Here is an 11,407-nt window from a genome sequence, read left to right as displayed (position 1 = left end):
ATGAAAGGATAAGGAAGTTTCAACCTTTCAGGTAACAGTTTTAGCTAACAGTTTTGTTTTTTATTTATTTAAAAGACATGAAATCTGTCAAAATATTAGTGTTATTTAAAACTATGGCTATTATCTATATACTAGAGGCCTGGTGCATAGATTCGTGCATCGGTGGGGTCCCTTGACCTGGCTCTCTGACATCCCCCAAGGGGTCTTGGATTGTGACAGGGTGCAGGCCAGGCTGAGGGACCCAACAGGTGCCAAATTGGGGACGGGGAGGGACCTTGGGAGGTTGGCCAGCCAGGGAGGGACCACAGAAGGGCTCCAGGGTGTGTCTGGCCCATTGCGCCCAGTCCCAATAGGCCAAACTCCAGCAGCAAGCTAACCTACTGGTTGGAGTGTCTGCCTCCTGTTGCTAAGTGCGCATCATAGCAACTGGTCAAATGAACGGAGGAACAACCTGCAGAATGACCGGCAGAACGACCGGTCGCTATGATGCGCATTGACCACCAGGGGGCAGATGCTCAATGCAGGAGCTTCCTCCAGCCAGCAGGCCCCAGGCCAGCCAAGGTGGGTGCCATTGAGGGCCCCCCAATCACACCACCAGTCGCCCTGCAGAGGGAGGTGACCAGCTGTGGCAGCAAAGTGCAGGGGGCAGGGCCATCCAGGGAATGTGCCATGTCACCCCCTGATCGCCCCACTGGTCACCTGCTGCAGAGGGAGGAAAGTGGCAGCGGTGGCGGGGGGCGGGGCTGATGAGCAGGTGGTGTCAGGCTGGCCAAGGCAGGTGCCAGCAAGGGCTCCCTGATCGCCCCGCCGGTCACCCCATAAATCGGCCCTGATTGCCAGCCAGGCCTAGGGACCCTACTGGTGCACAAATTTCACACACTGAGCCTCTAGTATAGGATATAAAAGGCTAAGTGTCCGTCTGTCCGACTGGTAGCTATGATGTGCACTGATCACCAGGGGCAGATGCTCAATGCAGGAGCTACCATGACACGCACTAGCCATTTAAAAGTAAACAGCACCAGGGACCTGGCGCTGACAAACCAATACTCATCTTCCCCAATTGGGACACAGGCCCCGCCACCACCACAGAGTGACACCCCACCAAATCTCAGTGAATGCTGCCAAAATGCTTCCCATAGCCCAGCCCAGCCCAGAAATGCTGGCTGTGGGTGCTGGGTGATGCTGTCACGTAGCAATGGCCGACTTCCTCTCCCTAGTGACTAGCATCCTTGGGGTTTCTTCAGCCCAGGAATCCAACTTGCTTTATAGCCAGGTGCAAATATTTTACAGTTTAACCTAATGTCTGTGAAGCATTTTCCCATGCCTCATCTCATTTGATCCTCACAGAAGTCCTGGAGTATGTAGATAGGAGACTCGGTAGAATCCTATTTTCATTAGCAAGATGTGAATAGCAATATTAATTTTTTTAAATTAATTTTCTTTCAATGTGCATGAATCTGTGCACCAGGACACTAGTCACTAGTATATATATATATTTCAGAAATGGAGAGAGAGAGAGAAACATCATTGATAAGAGAGAATCATTGATCAGCTTCCTCATGCATGCACCCCATTGGGGATCACAACCCTGGTATGTACCCTGACCAGGAGTCAAATCATGACCTCCTGGTTCATAGGTCGACTCTCAACCACTGAGCCAAGCTAGCTGGGCCAGCTATGGCTCTTCTTGATATATTATCCTGAATGTTTTCTTTTTAAAAATCAAGAATACTATTAAAATTCAAATGGAATTATACAACAACTTGTGACATTATGGTTAGAAAACATGAGAATTCCAATTGTAATGCCAAGTATATGAAATCTGGATCTTCAAATTATTTGTGGAGTATCAGAATCTCTAACCATGAAAGAACATGACTATCTAAACTAGGATGACTGTGAAAGAATGATGCATCATTTCTTTCATTCTTCATTTTTTCAAGCATCTACCTCAGACAAAAGAAATGCCTTCTCTGCTTGCCTTATCTTCTTATACTGCATTTGTAAGTATTCACAAAGAGTCAGAAGACTAGTTTTAGCTTAGAAAGGAGTATTGTTTTCAAAATAGCAAACATAAATACATAAGTAGCAATGTTTAATTAAGAAACATTGTGCTGATTTTGTTTGCAATCTGTACTTGTAATTGTCTGGTTAACTATTAAATTCAATGGGGATAGAACAGGGGTGGGCAAACTTTTTGGCTCGAGGGCCACAATGGGTTCTTAAACTGGACCAGAGGGCCGGAACAAAAGCATGGATGGAGTGTTTGTGTGAACTAATATAAATTCAAAGTAAACATCATTACATAAAAGGGTACGGTCTTTTTTTTTTTAGTTGTATTCATTTCAAACCGGCCGGATCCGGCCTGCGGGCCGTAGTTTGCCCACGGCTGGGATAGAACCTACTGAATAAACGTGGCTAGTGCAGTTCAATGTACCACACATCTTGTAAAGAATAATGAGGTGTCTTTTTGTTGTTGTTGAGGAGTGTGTGATTTGATGATGTGAAGCTATTGACCACTTGTTATGTCCATGCATTTTTTTTTATTGAACTCAGATAATTATTTACTGCCCATGTCCTTATTTCAACAGATTTCATTTTATCCTGGGACTATGGAAAGCATAACACTTTTATCCTATATAATAAAAGCCTAATATGCAAATTGTCTCCTTCTGCTGGGAGTTCGACTGCTTGACCAGTTGCTATGACGTGCACTGACCACCAGGGGGCAGATGCTTCAACCAATTGTTTAGCTTGCTGTGGGCACTGATGGGCTGAACTGGAAAGTGAGGTGTGAGGTTAAGAGCCCTCAGGAAGCTCTGACATACTCTGAGGGGTCCCAGATTGCAAGAGGGCGAGTCTTGGGTGGCGCACCCAGGAATCGGGCTCCCTCCTCTCTGGTTCCGGATGCATCACCCAAGAACTGCAGCTGCCAAGTCACTACAGCTTGGCAGCTCCTGAGTTGAGCGTCTGCCCCCTGGTGGTTAGTGCTTGTCATAGCTACTGGTCAGAGTGTCTGCCCCTGATGGTCATTGCACACCATAGCTACCAGTTGGATGGTTGAATGGTTGGACAGTCGCTTAGGTTTAGATAGATAGATAGATAGATAGATAGATAGATAGATAGATAGATAGTTTACTTAAAATATAACTCACCTATTTGAAGTATAAAATCCAGTGGTTTTCAGTATATTCACAGTAACGCATCCATCTCTACTACATAATTTCAGAATATCTTTATCACTTCAGAAAGAAGCACCAGACTCATTAGTTAATAATCCCTGACATTCTTCTCATTCTTAGCCTCTGGCAACCACTAATCTATATTCTCTCTTTATAAATTTTCATATCCTGGACATGTCATATAAATGGAATCATACTATATGTGGACTTTGGTGATAGTGAATAGTTTGTCAAGAATGCTCAAGATATGCTATATAATACAACATACCTGTTCACGGGTGGGCTGGGGGAAGACTAGGACATGATTTATCTGAACCTCTTGATTTCATCATAAAGACAAGCACAAAAGCACCAGCCGTGCTTCTGAGAACATCGTACCACGCACCCTTGAAAAAAAGTTTTGCCTCCTTCATCATGAGCAATCTTCCTTCAGCACTCCAGCTGCCTGTGTGTATGATGCCAGTTCCTTTGCAGCCTGACTGCATCCTTATGCGGCCACAAACAGTGTCTAACAGATAGGAAGTCAACCCAGTCACTGCTGTGACAGACTGCACCATCATTGAGCTGATGAAGATGTGTGTTCTTGGGATCTGGAATCATTCCCTTTGCTGTATTATAGATACCAAAGCAGGCAGCTCAGTGGGTGATATGCTGCACAGACACATTAAAGCCTTGGTACAGACCCTTAATCCTTAATCCGATCAGATCTGTAGCTCTTAACCAGGCATTCACTGAGGCCTTGGATTCCCTTTCAGCTCCAGCTTTGCTCACATCGGCTGCTAGACAGGTACACAAAGAACACAATGAGGTGGACCCAGCGCCAACACCTGATGCCATATTCCCTGCAAAGTAGCAGCAGAACTGGGTTCTCTTGGCTACACCACCCAGGAAGATTTGCTTGTATTTATCTTTGTAGGCAAAGTTGAGAGCCTGGGTGAGGAAGTATCTGATGACATTGGCCAGGTTCACTCCAGAAGGACAGGGCTTCCTGCTCCTTGGGAATAGGAACCAACAGTCTATAATGCCCTTATATAGCTTATTTGTGGTGATTTGCTTGTTGCATGCTGCACTTGCAACAGCAGCTTGACCCCCTCAATGGATGCTACCACTGTCTTTGAGATGGCTATGGCCACTCCACCTGCCAGGAAGTTCATGGTGAAGGACACAGCGGTATCTGCCATATTGAAAGGAAAGAGGAGACGGGCAACTGTGGGACTGGACTAGTGACCAACTGGGATTCCGGGGCTCTGGGCAACAGTTTATTTTTATTTCATTTTATTTTTAATTGAATTTATTGGAGTGACATTGCTTAATAAAATTCTATAGGTTTCAAGTATATAATTGTATATACATCATCTGTTTACTGAATTGTGTGTTCACCACCCAGTCAAGTCTCCTTCTGATAGGTAGGAAGTTAGACTTGAGCAGTAGGGTGGGGCCTGCCTTGGGGACCTGACAGGGGTCGGACCAACATTGCCTTCAGGCCGCCTCTCTATGGGTGGCTCAGCAGCCAGCAGATCGCCAGCAGGCAGATTCAGAACCAGCCAATTCACGGTGCAAGCTCAGAGGAAAATGACATGACCTCACTGTGACCTTACTAGGGCCCTGAGTAATTATAATAAAATTTGCATTGCGGTGTTGACCCACCCTGTGGGTTTTTCTGTATGCATCATGTGAAAGGGCATGCCCAGAAGAAAAATAGTTATGTAACTTTTTTCTGTCAATCATCCCTGAATGCAAATGAAAGTCTCTCCACCCAGAAAATCCCTCTTTTAAACCATATAATCCAGGAGTTCGGGCCATTGTCTCTTTGGACTGGCCAGCTCCTCATTTGGAGTGTATCTTCAATAAACCCCACTTTGCTTTGCTTTCATTTGCGTTGACCTTAAAATCTTTTCTGCTTCAATGAGAAGAACTGAGGTTCCAGCCAGTAAATCAGTTACTCTTCCATCACCATTTATCCCTCCTTTACCCTCTTCTACCTCCCCCACCCCCTTTCCCTCTGGTAATCACCATAATGTTTTCTGGGTCTATGAGTGTTGTTTTTCTTTTCTTTTTGCTTAATCCCTTCACCTTTTCACCCAGCACCCCAAACCCCCTCCCCTCAGATAGCTGTCAGTCTGTTCTCAGTATCTGTTTCTAATCAAACAACAAAGCTGCTGAATCTTAAAGCCTTAACAAATGCTGCAGCTTATTTTCATTGAACAATAAACCTTTTATTTTGTTTATTCCTATTAAATACAAAATTTTGTTTTTTCAGTGGTTTGCATTTGCTAAACAGTCATGACAGACAGTTTACATCGTGGCTATTGCTTTCAGGGGATTCCATCCATCAGACTTCTCTATCGTAATTGGTCAAAAGTCCTGATTGGGCTGCCAGGGCTTCATTCTGCTGAATATGACATTCCTGAAATCTCATGGATATTTTTTCCATTATTTAAAAATACTTCTACAAAAGGTGTTCTGAACAGGGGGTCTCATCAGGTTTTCTTGTTTCGAAGTCTTTACACAGTCCAAATATCAGGTTTCTGTAAGTTTATTGTAGGTTCTAAGAAATTGCTTATACTGTTTCACCTGACTGAGTTCTGGTAGTTGTGCAGCCATATTCTTTGGTTACATTTTTTAGTCACCTTTTCTGGTGCATGAGTTTCTTTTCTGTTCTGGAAAAGCAGTTCAACCTTTGCTTGAATGTCTCTAGTGAAGCCTGACTTCTTACTTAATCACAGGCTTTCCCATCAGACACCAGTATGAGCCTTGAGGCTGAGCCAGTCAAGTCTGAGGTTGGAGAGTTGGGGTCAGGGTGGACGCCAGGCTACTGAATAGCAGAGAACCTAAAGAAGCCTGGATTGTTGAGTCAGAGCACGGTGGCAGCTGCCCTGAGAGTTGCGACGACCTATAGTGGTCTTCACTTGAGTGAGAAATAATTTTCATATGTTTGGGATTCTGGATTAATTTGCCATTGAAGAATCACTTGGCCTAATCTGACCAATAGAGATGGCATTGTCAATTGAAGTCATTGGAGATAAGAGAAAAAAGCCAACAGAAGCAATAACTAACCATTAGTGAGCACTTACCAGGCTTTGTTCAATGTACTTGAATGAATTATCATGTTAACTCCCACAATAACCTACTTAAGAGATGAACAGACTGAGGTATAGAGAAATTTAATAACTCACCTAGGGTCACAGTTTATAAGACTTAGAGCTGGGAATCACACTTACATTTCTGATACCAAAGTTCATTTACTTTGGGTTATTTACATATTTGTAACTTTCTAAGTAAATACAAAAGTAGAACTTGATTCTAAGGTGTCAGTGTAATATTTTTTTTAGAGGAACATGGTAGATTTTTGTCTCCTGGAAAATTTCTTGGGATTTATGTAAATTTTAGTGCATTTGGGCAAAAGGGGAAATTTCTGGTTCATGTGACCTGCTTTGTTTTTGATTCGGGTTGTTTTATTGAGCAGGGTGATTTCTTTGCCGGATCCTTATCCAGATGGATTTGAAGAATGAAGCCAAGGACAAAAGGTAGTAGATGAAAAGTACAGAAACTTTATTGCAAGCAAATACTACCTCTAAAACCTTAATTCTAAATTCTAAGCCTAAAACTCTGTCCCTCTTGGTTCAGAGGAACAGAGGGGCCACCTAAGAAAGGTGTCCTCTAAGTTCCTAATCCTAAGACTGTCCTTCCTGGATGGACAGAGGGGCCCTAGGAAGGATAACCAATGCTTTCTTTGTCTTGAGGCATTAAATAGGCTGGAGACCCTCCTTTTTGGGACCTTAGCCCTGTAATCAGCTCCCAGGACCCCCACGTCTACACTTTTCCTAGTTTGGTCACCTTATCTGTTTAGTTTGGGGCCACTTTTGATTTATCTTATGGTTTTCTCCCAGTTGTGCTAGCAGAGAAAGCCTTATCTTGTAGCTCTCCCAGCTACTCAGGACAGGGCTACTTTCGGTCTAACTTATGGTCACTTTAATTGCTCAGGCCAGAGATACCCTTGTCCTTGGTTTATGGCTGTTTTCATTGCTCAGACCTGAAATACCCCTGTCTGTCCTTGGTTTATGGCTGTTTTCATTGCTCAGGCCAGAAATGTTTCCACCTGCCTCTGGCATTTCTCTCTCATCTGTACAAGTAAGATAAGCACCCTGCATCTTCCAGTCTCCCTCTATTTGTTCCTCTCCCATGGACCCTACTCATTCCTAAAACTCCCTAAACCTGCCTATTTTATCCCAAAAACTCCTTTCAGTTTTATAGCCCATATTTCCATATGTTGAGCATAGAGTAGGATTAGAGCGAAAATCCTTTTAGGATTTAGGAATGCTGAAGTGATTAATATGTCCTGATATAACAGTGACAACAGCATAGAACAATTAGCCACTTAATAAATTAAACTTCATTTATAAGTCTTCTGGGAGGACTCTGTCAGATTAAGTAAGATTCTGTGCCTTAATTGTCCATGAAGTTATGAACTGAGCCTCGTTCTCCATTATGAAGATCAAGTTCTAAAGTCCTGGCTATACTCATCCATCATTTCTTTGTCTCCTCAGGGAATCATGACTTTAATGAAGACAAATTCCATTACTTTAAACATTTATTCTTGATAATAAAAATCCAACCAGGGTCCTAACTAATGAATTGACAAATTATTTTACTGTACCCTATTAAAGGTATTAGTTGGTATTGGTTGCTTTTTTGGATATTTTGTTATAGTATGTTTTTTTTTGTTTGTTTTTGGCAGAAATATAAGAAATTCTGACTCACTCACTGAAGAATTTGGAAGCAGTCTGGGGAACAGGGAAAATACAACATGAACTGAGACAGAAAGTAAGATAAATACTTGAAGACTAATGGGGGGTGTGTCAAAAGAATATTCAAGTCAGCTTGAAGGGGCTCCTATTGGCAAAATTAGGAGATCATTTGAACATAAAAAAAGAATATTGAGTGTGGATGATTGTATAAAAAGGAGACTTTTGTGTATATCTTACCTTAAGGAGAACAATTCAATATAGAAGCAGTGTATGCAGGCTAAGGGATTGGTTTGGGTTTTAATCTTGACTCCATTACCTCTTTTGCTATTAAGTTCTTAAATCTTTCTATGCATCACCTTCCACATCTATAAAATGGGAATACTAATAATAATACCTATAACAGAGGAATGATAAGAGGATTGACTAAAACAAAATTTGTAAGTGAAGTCTTTAGAACAGTCCCTGACACATAGCATGTACTAAATAATTATTACTTTTATTATTGTTGTCTACAATACCCACTATCCATTAGGGAGCTTCCATAGCAGCTCTGGAATTTGTTTTATTTTTTCCAATTTTTTTTTGAGACATAATGACATATAACACTGTGTAAGTTTAATGTGTCAATGTATTGACTGGATACACGTGTATTGTGAAATGATTACCATAGTGGTGTTAGTAAATACCTCCATCACTTCACATAATTATCATTTCCATTTTGTGGTGAGAATGCTTAAGATCTATTCTCTTAGCAACTTTGATGAATATAATGCAGAAGTGTTGCCTATAATCACCATGCTAAACATTAGTTCCCCAGAACTTATTCATCTTATTTTTTTATTCTTTTTGTGTTAATTTTTGTGTATGATGTCAAATAGCAGTCTAGTTTCATCCTTTTGCATATGGCTTTTCAATTTTTGCAGCACTATGTATTGAGCAGGCTCTTTTCTCCATTGTATGTTTTTGACTACTTTGTCAAAAATCAGTTGCCCATATACTTGAGGGTATATTTCTGGGCTCTCAGTTCTGTTACAATGGTCTGTGTGACTATTTTTCTCTGAATACAATACCATCTTGACTATTGTAACTTTGTAGTATTATTTAAATTGGGGATGTGAGACCTCCATCTTGTTCTTTTTACTCAGGATTGGTTTTGGAAACTCAGGTTTTTTGTGGTTTCATACAAATTTGATTTTTTTTCTATTTGTTTGAAAAATGACATTGGGATTTTTATGGGGATTGAATTAAGTCTGTATATTGTTTTAGGTAATATGGCCATTTTAACTAGTTGATTCTTCCAACCCATGAACAACGAGTATATTTCCATCTTGTTGTGTCTTCAATATCTTTCAATAATGTCTTTTAGTTTTCAGTGTGTAGATCTCCACAACCTTTGTTAAATTTAGTTCTAGATGTTTTATAATTCTGTTGCAATTGCAAATTAAATTGTGGTGGGTTTTATTTTCATTTATTTTCTGAAATTTTATCAGTTTTTTGCACATTAATTTTGTATCCTGCAACTTTACTATGTTTGTTTATTGTCTCTAATAGTTTTTTGGTGGAGTCTTTAGGGTTTTCTATATTTAGAATCATGTCATCTGCAAAAAGTGACAATTTCACTTATTTCCAATTTGGATGCCTTTATTTCTTTGCCTTGCCTCACTATTCTGTCTAGGACTTCCATTACTATGCTCAATATCAGTGGTGAGAGTGGGCATCCTTGTTTTGTTCCTGATGCTAAAGGAAATACTTTCAGGTTTTTTTTTGCCATTGAGTATGATGTTATCTGAGAATTTGTTATGTATGGTTTATTTTACCCATTTTAGAATAGCTATTTTATTGTGCTTTTTAGTTATAAATGAATGTTGTTTCTTGTCAAATGCTTTTTCTACATCTATTGGTATGATCATATGACTTTTATCCTTTATTTCGTTAATGTGATGTATCACATGGATCAATTTGCATATGTTAAAACATCCTTTTGTCTCTAGAAAGAACCCTACTTAATTGTGATATACTATTATCATTTTAATGTATTGTTGGGTTTGATTTGTTAATATTTTTTTAGGATTTTGGTGTTTATATTCATCAGAAATATTGGTCCATAGTTTTCATTTTTGTGTTTTCCTTGCCAGGTTTTGATACCAGGGTAATGTTAACCTCATAAAATGAAATAGGAAATAAATGCCTCTTCATCAATTTTTTTAAAGAGTCTGAGAAGTATAGCCACTAATTCTTCTTTGAAGCTTTGGTAGAATTTACTAGTAAAGCCATTTGGTCCTGGACTTTAACTTTTTGGGAAGTTTTTGATGACTATTTCAATTTTTCTGATGTTGATCAGTCTATGTAGATTTTTCAATTTTTCATTTATGGAGGTTATATGTTTCTAAGAACTTGTCCATTTCTTCTAGGTTATTAAATTTGGTAGGCTTTCATAGTATTCTTGTATAGTCCTTTATATTTCTGTGGTATCTATTGTAACTTCTCTTTCATTTTTTATTTTATTAGAATCTTTTCTGTTTTGTCCATAGTGAGTCTAGCCCAGGGGTGGGCAAACTTTTTGACTCGAGGGCCACAATGGGTTCTTAAACTGGACCGGAGGGCCGGAACAAAAGCATGGATGGAGTGTTTGTGTGAACTAATATAAATTCAAAGTAAACATCATTACATAAAAGGGTACGGTCTTTTTTTTTTTTTTTTAGTTTTATTCATTTCAAACGGGCCGGATCCGGCCCGCAGGCAGTAGTTTGCCCATGCTGGTCTAGCCAGAGCTTTCTCAACTTTATTAATAGTGTGTGTTTTTTTTAAACAGCTCTTTCTTACATTAATTTTTCTATTGTCTTTTTGTTCTCTTTTTGGTTTAATTTTTCTCTAATTTTTATTACTTTCAACCTTCTACAGACTATTTGCTTTTTCTAGTTCTTTAAGGTGAAATGTTAGGTTGTTTATTTGATATTTTTCTTGTTTCTTGAGGTAGTTCTGTAATGATATAAACTTCCCTCTTATTACTACTTTCATTATATCCCCAAAATTTATATATTTCATACTGTCATTCTCATTTGTCTCTATGTATAGTTTAATCTCACCTTTTATTTCTTTTTTGACTTAGTTTTTTTTTAGTAATATGTTACTTAATTTCATATACTTATTGTATTTTTTAATTTACTTTTTATAGTTAATTTCCAGTATCAAAGCTTTGTGGTTAGAGGATATGCTTGTATCATTTCAATGTTCTTAAATTTTTGAGGCTAGTTTTGTGCCTTAACATATGGCTTATTCTTGAGAATGTTTCATGTGCACTGGAGAAGAATGTGCATTCTATTGTTTGGGATGAAAGTTCTGTAAATCTCATAAATGACAGTACCACATCTTCTTTATACATCATCCCTCAAAGGACTCTTACGTTGTTTTCATGTTTCAGCTATTGTGAATAATGCTGCAATGAATATGGGGGTACATATATCTTTATAAATATGT

General features: G+C 39.5%; 2 pseudogenes; both read right to left on the bottom strand.

Annotated features, from left to right (window-relative positions):
• Positions 1–3,488: 3,488 nt before the first annotated feature.
• Positions 3,489–4,363, bottom strand: LOC102431513 (annotated as a pseudogene).
• A 1,151-nt stretch (positions 4,364–5,514) lies between these two features.
• Positions 5,515–5,786, bottom strand: LOC106699276 (annotated as a pseudogene).
• Positions 5,787–11,407: the final 5,621 nt, after the last annotated feature.

Source organism: Myotis lucifugus, unplaced genomic scaffold (genome assembly GCF_000147115.1).
Source record: "Myotis lucifugus unplaced genomic scaffold, Myoluc2.0 scaffold_354, whole genome shotgun sequence".
NCBI lineage: Eukaryota > Metazoa > Chordata > Mammalia > Chiroptera > Vespertilionidae > Myotis > Myotis lucifugus.
This window is presented reverse-complemented; position numbering and strand designations above follow the sequence as displayed.